This window comes from Nomascus leucogenys, chromosome 21 (assembly GCF_006542625.1).
Source record: "Nomascus leucogenys isolate Asia chromosome 21, Asia_NLE_v1, whole genome shotgun sequence".
In the NCBI taxonomy this organism is placed as follows: Eukaryota; Metazoa; Chordata; class Mammalia; order Primates; family Hylobatidae; genus Nomascus; species Nomascus leucogenys.
In genome coordinates this window covers 34,088,246-34,098,238 of record NC_044401.1, presented here as the reverse complement: position 1 = coordinate 34,098,238, position 9,993 = coordinate 34,088,246, and positions in this window count along the sequence as shown.

Below are 9,993 nucleotides of genomic sequence, written 5' to 3'. Positions count from 1 at the left end.
TCCTCCATTCTATAAGTAATTACCATATAGCTGCTATGTAGTAGGTTCTTTGCTAGCTGCTGAGATGTACTGGTAAGTAAGAGAGACATGCTTCCTTTTCTGATGTGTTATGCATGAAGCAAACACAAAGCAAACAGCTAAAACACTTTACAAATTGGGAAAATGGTTGAAATAAACATTTTTCTTACAGTATAGCAGAATATAATTCTGAATAGTTCTCTCAAATAAAACAACTAAAATGATAGGCACAAACATACCTAGATACTTGGTAAACACTCTGATGAAGTGCATTGAAAGAAACCCAGAAGTTAATTGAGAATAAGAATCCTGTTTTTTTATTAAAAAGTAAGTTTTAAAGATGGCTTTACCTATTTTTTTTTTCTGTACTCTGAGATCATAAGCTTCTGAATAGGCAGTTGAACATCCCAGACAAGGTGGAAAACCTAAAGAACCCCTTTATGAGACTTAGTAATCCAAACTTAGAATCTTACAACTTCAGGGTAGGACTCAACAAGAAATAAGAAGCATTGAGGTGGACACAGAAATGAATCTCAACTACGTCAACTTTGGCAAAGTAAATGAAAATCTCTTTTGCAACTTTAAAATCCTAAAGTGGCTCTAACGTTGCTTTTTTTTTTCTTTTTATCCCAACATGCTACCTGTGTTCTCTGAAAAACATCAAACATCAAAGCAGGAATTAAATTTAAAGTTATCCTGGCTATTAGTGGCTCCAGGCAGGAAACAGAAGCAAATGCAAATCCTGTCTGGAGAAACTTAAATCAAGAAATACCAAAAAAAAGTGACCACAGATTAATTTACATTAAAATCAAATAGCCCACAGGCAAAAATGACACAAATAAATTAGCCAGTATTAAGTGAGAACCAATGTAAATAATAGACAGTAGATAAAGTCAAAAATTATTTCGAATATTGGAACTATCAAACATAATTTTAGAAAACAAATCTGTTTAATAAATTCAAATAAAAAAAGAAAAATTTGAATATATTTTCAGGGAACATAAAAGTATGAAAAATTACTAAGAAGCCATTTTGGGATCTGGCATTTAAGAAGCTTGGGAATCAAAAGTATCCTAATAGCAGGTAAAAACCTGAACAAACTAAAAAACAAATAACAAATATTAGCTCTATAAGAAAAGTGGAATGATGGAACATACCTCTGCTCCCCAAATTAGAAAGATCAGCAGGAGAATAATAAGAATCACAACTTCCTAGAACAGACGCACACAAGTTAAAACTTCTGCAGGAACCAGTGTCTGGGTAGGGAAATCTGAACTGTGATTGATGAATTGCCGGAGGCTCCCTGTGGACAAGTATGAGAAATAAAATCTCCAGAAGGACCCAGTCATGTCAAGGGTCATACTTTACTGAGTTTTACCTCCTGGAATTTCATTTGATTCTCACAGTGAGTATCAGAGAAAAACTTTAATGCTTTTAGCAGGAGGAGGATAAAAGAACCATTAAGGCATAAAAACACAATTTGAGGACACAGACCAAGCAATAGAACCAGACATGGCAGGGATGTTCAACTTAGATTCGGAATTCAAAACAATTATGATTAATATGCTAATGTTTCCAACAGATAAACTAGACAGCATTCAAGAACATATGGGCAATGTAAGCAGAGAAAGAAAAATTCTAAGAACCAAAAATCAATGCTAGAGATCAAAAGCACTGTAATAGGAATATCTTCACTGGGCTTATTAGTAGACATGGCACAGCGGAGGAAAAAATCTGTGAGCTTGTGGATATCAAATAGAAACCTCTAAAACTAAAAAGGGAACAGAAAAAAATACTAAAAAGAGGAAAATAATATAAGAATATTCAAAGACTTTGAAGTAACTACAAAAGGTATTATGTATGTGTAATTAGAACACCATAAAGAGAAAGAAATTGAAGAAATATTTGAAACAATAATTGAGAATTTTTACAAGTTAATATCAGATACAAAACTACAGAACCAGGAAGGTTAGAGAACTTCACGTAAGACAAATATCTAGGCATTTATCATTTTCGAACTACAGAAACACAACTGTAAAAATGAATCAGTGGGAGTGGAAAAAAAAGGTTAAACAAAGAAAAAAATATAAAACTCATATACTAAAAAAGAAAAGAAAACCATATAAAATGCTCAGTTAATAACACAAAAGGAAGAAAAGAGTATAAAACAAAAATAGAAACAAAAACTAAGGCAATAAATAGAAAATATGAGCAAATGTGGCAGATATTAATCTGACTGTATCAGTACTCACTTTGAACATCAACAGTTTTTTTTTTTTTGAAAAGTGTATCACTCTGTTTCCCAGGCTGAAGTACAGTGACACACTCATAGCTCACTGCGGCCTTCAACTCCTGAGCTTAAGTGAGCCTTCTGCCTCAGCATCCTGAGTAGTGAGGACTCAGGTGCATGCCAACACACCTAGCTAAGATTTCAAGTGTGAACCACGAACATCAATAGTTTAAATGTAGCTATTAAAAGACAACATCAGAGTGGGTCAAAAAACAAGCCCCAACTGTATATTGTCAACAAGAAACCTACTTTAAATATAAAGACACGTGTAGATTATAAAAACTATCTAAACTGGAAAAGAGAAAAATCCTGTTATCTGTTCACTAATGATATAATTTCATATCAGAAAACTCTAAAGACTCCTCTGAAAGATTCCTAGGTTTGATAAATGACCTTAGTAAAGTTTCGGAATACAAAATCCAGCTACAAATTGATAGAATTTTTATACATCAATAACTATAAAACTGAGAACCAAATTAAGAATTCAATCCCATTTCAATACCTACAAAAACAAACATAAAATACCTAGGAATACACTTTAATCAAGGAGATAAAATGTCTCTACAAGAAGAACTACAAAACACTGAGAAAAGACACAAACACAGAGATAAAACATCCCATGCTCATGGATCAAAAGAACCAGTATAATTCAAATGACCACACTGCCCAAAAGAATCAATAAAATCAAGGAAATTCCTATAAATTACCAAGGTCATTTTTACAAAATTAGAAAAAAGCAATCCTAAAATTCACATGGAGCCACAGAATATCCTGAATAGCCAAAGCAATCTAAGCAAAAAGAATACAGCTGGAGGTATCACATTACCTGACAACAAATCATACGACAAGGCTCTAATAACCATGCAGCCTGGTACTGGTATAAAAACATACATATATCAGTGGAACAGAATAGAGGACCCCAAAATAAAGCCACACACCTAAAAGCAACCAAACTTTGACCAAGCTGACAAAAATATACACCAGGGAAGCCAGGAGCCGTGGCTCACGCCTGTAATCCCAGCACTTTGGGAGACCCAGACTGGCAGATCACAAGGTCCAGAGTTTGAGGCCATCCTGGCTAATACAGTGAAATCCCATCTCTACTAAAAATACAAAAAAATTAGCTGGACGTGGTGGCGGGCGCCTGTAATCCCAGCTCCTCGGGAGGCTGAGGCAGGAGAATCTCATGTACCTGGCAGGTGGAGGTTGCAGTGAGCTGAGATAGCACCACTGCACTCCAGCCTGGGCAACAGAGTGAGAATCCATCTCAAAAAATACACACACACACACACACACACACAACAGGGAGAGGATACCCTATTGAATAAATGGTGCTGGAAAAATTGGATAGCCACATGCAGAAAAATAAACCTGTACTCATCTTTCTCATAATATACAAAAACTAACACAAGAGGAATACAGTACTGAAATGTAAGACCTAAAACTATGAAATTATAAAACAAAACTTGGAAAAACTATTCTGGGCCTTGGTCTAGGCAAATAATTTACGACTATATCCTCAAAAGTAAGCACAATACAAAAAAAATAGACAAATTGAACTTAATTAAACTAGAAAGCTTCTTCACAACAAAATAAATAATTAATAGAGTAAAATGGGAACCTACAGTACAGGAGAAAATATTCACAAATTATGCATGTAACAAGGGGCTAATATTCAGAATCCACAAGAAACTCAAAGAACTCAACAAGAAAAAAAATTAGAAGGGAGACAAAAAACATGAACAGACATTTCTCAAAAGAATACATATAAGCAGACAAAGAACACATGAAAAAATGCTCAACATCACTAATCATCAGATAAATGCAAATTAAAACACAATTAGATACATCTTACACCAGTCAGAATGACTTACTAAAAATATATCGTATTTTCTTTATCCCCTCTTCCACTGATAGACATTTGCATATGCATATACATTTATATATACATGTATATATACACACACATATACATAGGTATATATATATACACACACACGTATACATAGGTATATATATATATATACACACGTATACATAGGTATATATATGTGTATATATATATATATATACACACATGGAATATTACTCAAGCACAAAAGCAAATAAAATCATGTCTTTTGCAGCAACATGATGGAACTGGAGACCATTATTCTAAGTGAAATGACTGGGAAACAGAAAGTTCAAAACTACATGTCCTCAATTATAAGTGGGAGCTAAGAAATGAATACACACTGATAAAAAATGGAATAATAGATATTGGAGATTACAAAAGATAGAGGGGTGAGAGGAGGTGAAGAATACAATACTACCTTTTGTTTACAATGTACACTATTTGGGTGATGGCTACACTGAGGACCCAGAATTCAACACTATGCAATATATATGTGAAATACAACTGTATTTGTATCACATAAATCTGTAAAATATTTTTAAGAACTAAACTGATGGAGAAAGATATAGCATGCTTATACTAATCAAAAGAAAGCAAGAGTAACTATATTAATTTCAGACAGAGGAGTCTTCAGACACAGAAGTTATTAGGCTGTTTATTCTGTTGGTAATTTCATTTGATTTATAGAAGCTCTTTGGTTTAATTAGGTCCCATTTGTCAGTTTTGTGTTGGTTGTGATTGTTTTGGGGGACATAGCCATAAATAGTTTCTCAAAGCTGTTGTTGAGAAGGTATTTCCTAGGTTTTTCTTCTAGGATTTTTGTAGTTTGAGGTATGATATTAAAGTTTTTAATACATCTTGGGATAAAGATGGGATAAAGAAAATATGATATCATATTTGGATTGATTCCATGACTGCTCTTGTGAATGCTTCTGTGATAAACATATGAGTGCAGGTGCCTTTTGGATACAATGATTTCTTTTCCTTTGGGTAGATACCGAATAGCAAGTTTGCTGGATCAAATGGTAGTTCTACTTTTAGCTCTTTGAATTCTTGTGTATGGTGACAGACAGGGGTCCAGTTTCATTCTTTGCATATGGCTAGTCAGTTATCTCAGTATCATTTATTAAATAAAATGTCCTCTCATTACTGCTTATTTTTGTTAATTTTATTGAAAATCTATGGTTGTAAGTGTGTGAGTTTATTTCTCATTTCTCTATTCTATCCCATTGGCCTATATGTCTGTTTTTGTACAAGGACCATGCTGCTATAGTTACTGTAGCTTTATATTATAGGTTGAAGTTGGCTCACGTGATGCCTCCAGCTTTGTTGTTCATGCTTAGGGCAGTATGGCCATTTTAACAATATTGATTCTTCCAACCTATGAGCATGGAATATTTTTCCATTTATTTGTGTCATTTCTGATTACTTTCAGCAAAGTTTTATAATTCTCCTCATAGAGATTTTTCATCCTTTCAGTGAGATCAATTTCTAGGTATTTCATTTGTGTGTGTGGTTATTGTAAATGGGATATTGTTCTTGATTTGTTTCTTAGCTAGAACATTATTTTGGTGTTTAGAAATGCTACCGATTTTTGTATATTTATTTTATATCCTTAAACTTTACTAAGCTCATTTATCAGTTCCAGGATCCTTTTGGTGGAGTCTTTAGAGTTCTATGCATACAGAATCATATCAGCAAAGAAAGATAGTTTAAATTCTTATTTTATTTTTCTGTTTGAATGCCTTTTATTTCTTTGTCTTGTCTGACTGTTCCCTCTGGGACTTCCAGAACTATTTTTAATAGTAGTAGTAAGAATGAGCTTGTTCCAGTTGTCTAATGGCTCCAGCTTTTGCCTATTCAGCAGGATGTTGGCTATGGGTTTGTCCTAAAAGGCTCTTATCATTTTGAGATATGTTCTCTCAAGGTCTAGTCAGCTAAAGGTTTTAATCTTGAAGGAATGTTGAATTTTCTCTAAGGTTTTTTGTTTGTGTCTATTGAGATAATCATTGCTTTTTCTTTTTTATTCTGTTTATGTGGTGAATCCCACTTACCGATTTGCACATGTTGAACCAACCTTGCATCCCAGGAACAAAGCTTACTTGATGGTGGATTAATTTTTGAGGTGCTGCTGGATTTGGTGTTCTAGGATTTTGCTGACAAATTTTGTATTCATGTTCACCAGGGATATTAATCTGAAAATTTTCTTTTTTCATTGAGCCTCTGCCAGATTTTGGTATCAGGAAGATACTGGATTCACAAAATGAGTTAGAGGGAATCCCCTTTTCTTTCTTTCTTCTTTTTTTATTTTTATTTTTTGGAGTGGTTGTGGTAGGATTTGTATCAGTTCTTCACTGTATGCCTCTATAATTTGGCTGGGAACCCATCTAGTCTAGGGCTTTATTTGGTTGGTAAGGCTTTCTTATTACTGATTCAATTTCTGAACTTGTTATTGGTAGGTTGATATTTTTAGTTTCCTTATGGTTCAATCTTGGGAGGTTGTGTGTTTTTAGGAATTTATCCACTTCCTCTAGATTTTCTAATTTGTGTCCATAGACGTGTTCATAATAGTCTCTGAGGATATTTTATTTCTGTGGGATCATTGCAATATCATCTTTGTCATTTCTGATTGCACTTACTTGGCTCTTCTCTCTTTTATTTATCCAGCTAGCAGTCAACCAACCTTGCTTATTCTTTTAAAGAGTTGTTTCCTGGTTTCATTTATCTTATTGATGGCTTTTGCATGTTAATTTTGTTCAGTTAAGCTAATTAACAAGCCAAAATAAAATAAAATATTAAAAATGTGCAAAGTACATACACAGACACTTCTCAAAAGAAGACATACAAGCCACCAATAATTCTAAAGATTATATGGAAAGATAAAAAAACCAAAATAACCACATAAATATGATCAATTGATCTTGATAAAGGAGCAATGAAAATTCAATGAAACAAATGCAGTCTTTTCAACAAATGATGCTAGAACAACTAGACATCCATAAGCCAACAAAAAGAAGAATCTGGATACAGATGATATGTATCCTTTACAAAATCTTATTTAAAATGGATCACAGACCTAAATGTAAAATGCAAAACTATAAAACACCTAGAAGATAACACAGCAGAAAATATACATGATTTTTGGTTTGATGCTGACATTTTAGATACAACACCAAAGGCAAAATTTTATAACAAATTTTAGAACAATTTAAATTTCTAACAAATTTTAGAAAATTTTAGAACAAATTAAACTGGTCTTAATTAAAATTAAAAATGTCTGCTCTGTGAAAGACAATGTCAAGAGAATGCAAAGACAAACCTTGTACTGGAAGAAAGTATTGGCAAAAGACATATCTGATAAACAAGTGTTATCCAAAATATACAATGACTTCTTAAAACACAACTATAAGAAAACAAACACCCCAATTAAAAATGGGCCAAAGAATTTAGGAAACACTTCACCAAAGAAGATATACAGATGTCAAATACCATATGAGTAGATGCTCCACATCATATGTAATCAGGGAAATGCAAATTAAAACAAGGTAACACTACACACATATTAGAATGGCCAGAATCCATAACATTGATAACATCAAATGCTACTGAGAGAAATTCTCATTCATTATTGGTGAGAATATAGAAAGGTACAGAAGCTTTGGAAGATAGTTTGGCAGGGTATTTTGTTTTTTGTTTTTTTTTCAGAACAAAACATGATATTATTACAGCATCTAGCAACTGTGCCTCTTGGTATTCACCCCTAAAAGTTAAAAACATATGTTCACAAAAACTCTACACAAAGATGATAATAGCAGTTTTACACATAATTACCAAAGGTTGGAAGCAACAGTAGGTAAATTGATTAATCTGTGATACAACTAAATAATAAAAAAGTGTTTAGGATTGAAACCAATTAGCTATCAATCATGAAAAAATAAAAAACATAGATGAAACTTAATTGCATATTATTAAATGAAAAAAAGGCAGTCTGGAAATGCTATATGCTGTTTGGCTTCAACTATATGACATTCTGGAAAAGGCAAAACTGTGAAGATAGTAACAACGTAAGTGGTTGTTCAGGGGAGGAGGGAGGGAAGAATAAATAGGTGGAGCACTGAGGAGGTTTAATGTAGTTACACTAATCTGTATAATCCTCTAATAGTATATATATATATATAAAATATATATGTCATTATATATTTGTCTAATTCTATACAACGTACAACACTGAGAATGAACTTTAATGTAAATTATGGACTTTTAATGACAAAGACATGTCAAGGTAAGTTCATCAGTTATAACAAATGTATCACTCTGTGGGGGAATGTTGATAATGGGAGAGGCTATGCTTGTGTACAGATTGCTGGTATATGTGAAATCTCTGTACTTTTCTTGTCAATTTTGGTGTGAACCTAAAACTGCTCTAAATATAATCTATTTTTATATTAAAAAGAATTTGTTTAAAATAACCAGGTAGATAGCTTAGAAATAGTAATAGACATGGCAATCATTGAGTTGATAGTAATTCCAATTAAAAATATATGGATAAGATTAAAGATTAATAAATATTAGAAGTGATTTTCCACAGCATGGCCTACGGAGGCAAAAAAAAAAAGACTTAATGTCTGAAAGATAGTTTAAGTGATATGAAGTAATATATGAGAAAATCTTCAGTCTCTTCATGATTATTGTAAGAGAGGAATGAGAGAATTGTTCAGAGGAAAATATTGTTGTGATAGTTTTATAGAATTACAAAGGATGACAACCCAGAAATTCAAGAAAAGCAACAAATCTCAATTAGATTAAATTAAACAGACGCCATCTGGGCACAGTGGCTCACGCCTGTAATCCCAGCACTTTGGGAGGCAAAGGCAGGTGGATCATCTGAGGTCGGGAGTTCGAGATCAGCCTGGCTAACATGGTGAAAACTCATCTCTACTAAAATTACAAAATTAGCTGGGTGTGGTGGTGTGTGCCTGTAATCCCAGCTACTTGGGAGGCTGAGGCAGGAGAATAATTTGAACTTGAAAGGCATAGGTTGCTGTGAGCCGGAATTGCACCATTGCACTCCAGCATGGGTGACAGAGTGAGACTCCGTCCCCCCAAAAAATAAATAAATAAAAATTAAATTAAACATACATCAGCACATAGGCATAAAATAGAAAACATAAAACATTATAGGTCTCAATAGAATCACAAAATAAAGATAAAAATTTTATATTTACAAAAGTTGCCCTCAATAACTATTAATGTGAAATTACTTTATCAACAGGCTGAGAGAATATATTTTTTCTTTTCTTTTCTTTTCTTTTTTTTTTTTTTTTTTTTTGAGACGGAGTCTCACTCCGTCACCCAGGCTGGAGTGCAGTAGCGCAATCTCGGCTCACTGCAAGCTCCGCCTCCCGGGTTCCCGCCATTCTCCTGCCTCAGCCTCTCTGAGTAGCTGGGACTACAGGCGCCCACCACCACGCCCGGCTAATTTTTTTTTTGTATTTTTAGTAGAGACGGGGTTTCACCGTAGTCTCGATCTCCTGACCTCGTGATCCACCCGCCTCGGCCTCCCAAAGTGCTAGGATTACAAGCGTGAGCCACCGCGCCCGGCCTATATTTTTAAATTATATGTCAACCTGCTATCCTGAATCCTTAGTAAATTCTACTTGTATTGTTTGGGAAGTAACCCTTGTACAATTTTTTTTCAATGACATTTGGCTCAACTTCTAGAGCAGAAGTTACAAACCAGAGTATTAGGGTCAAATCTGAACTTTAGCCAAATGTGTTTGTAAATTTATTG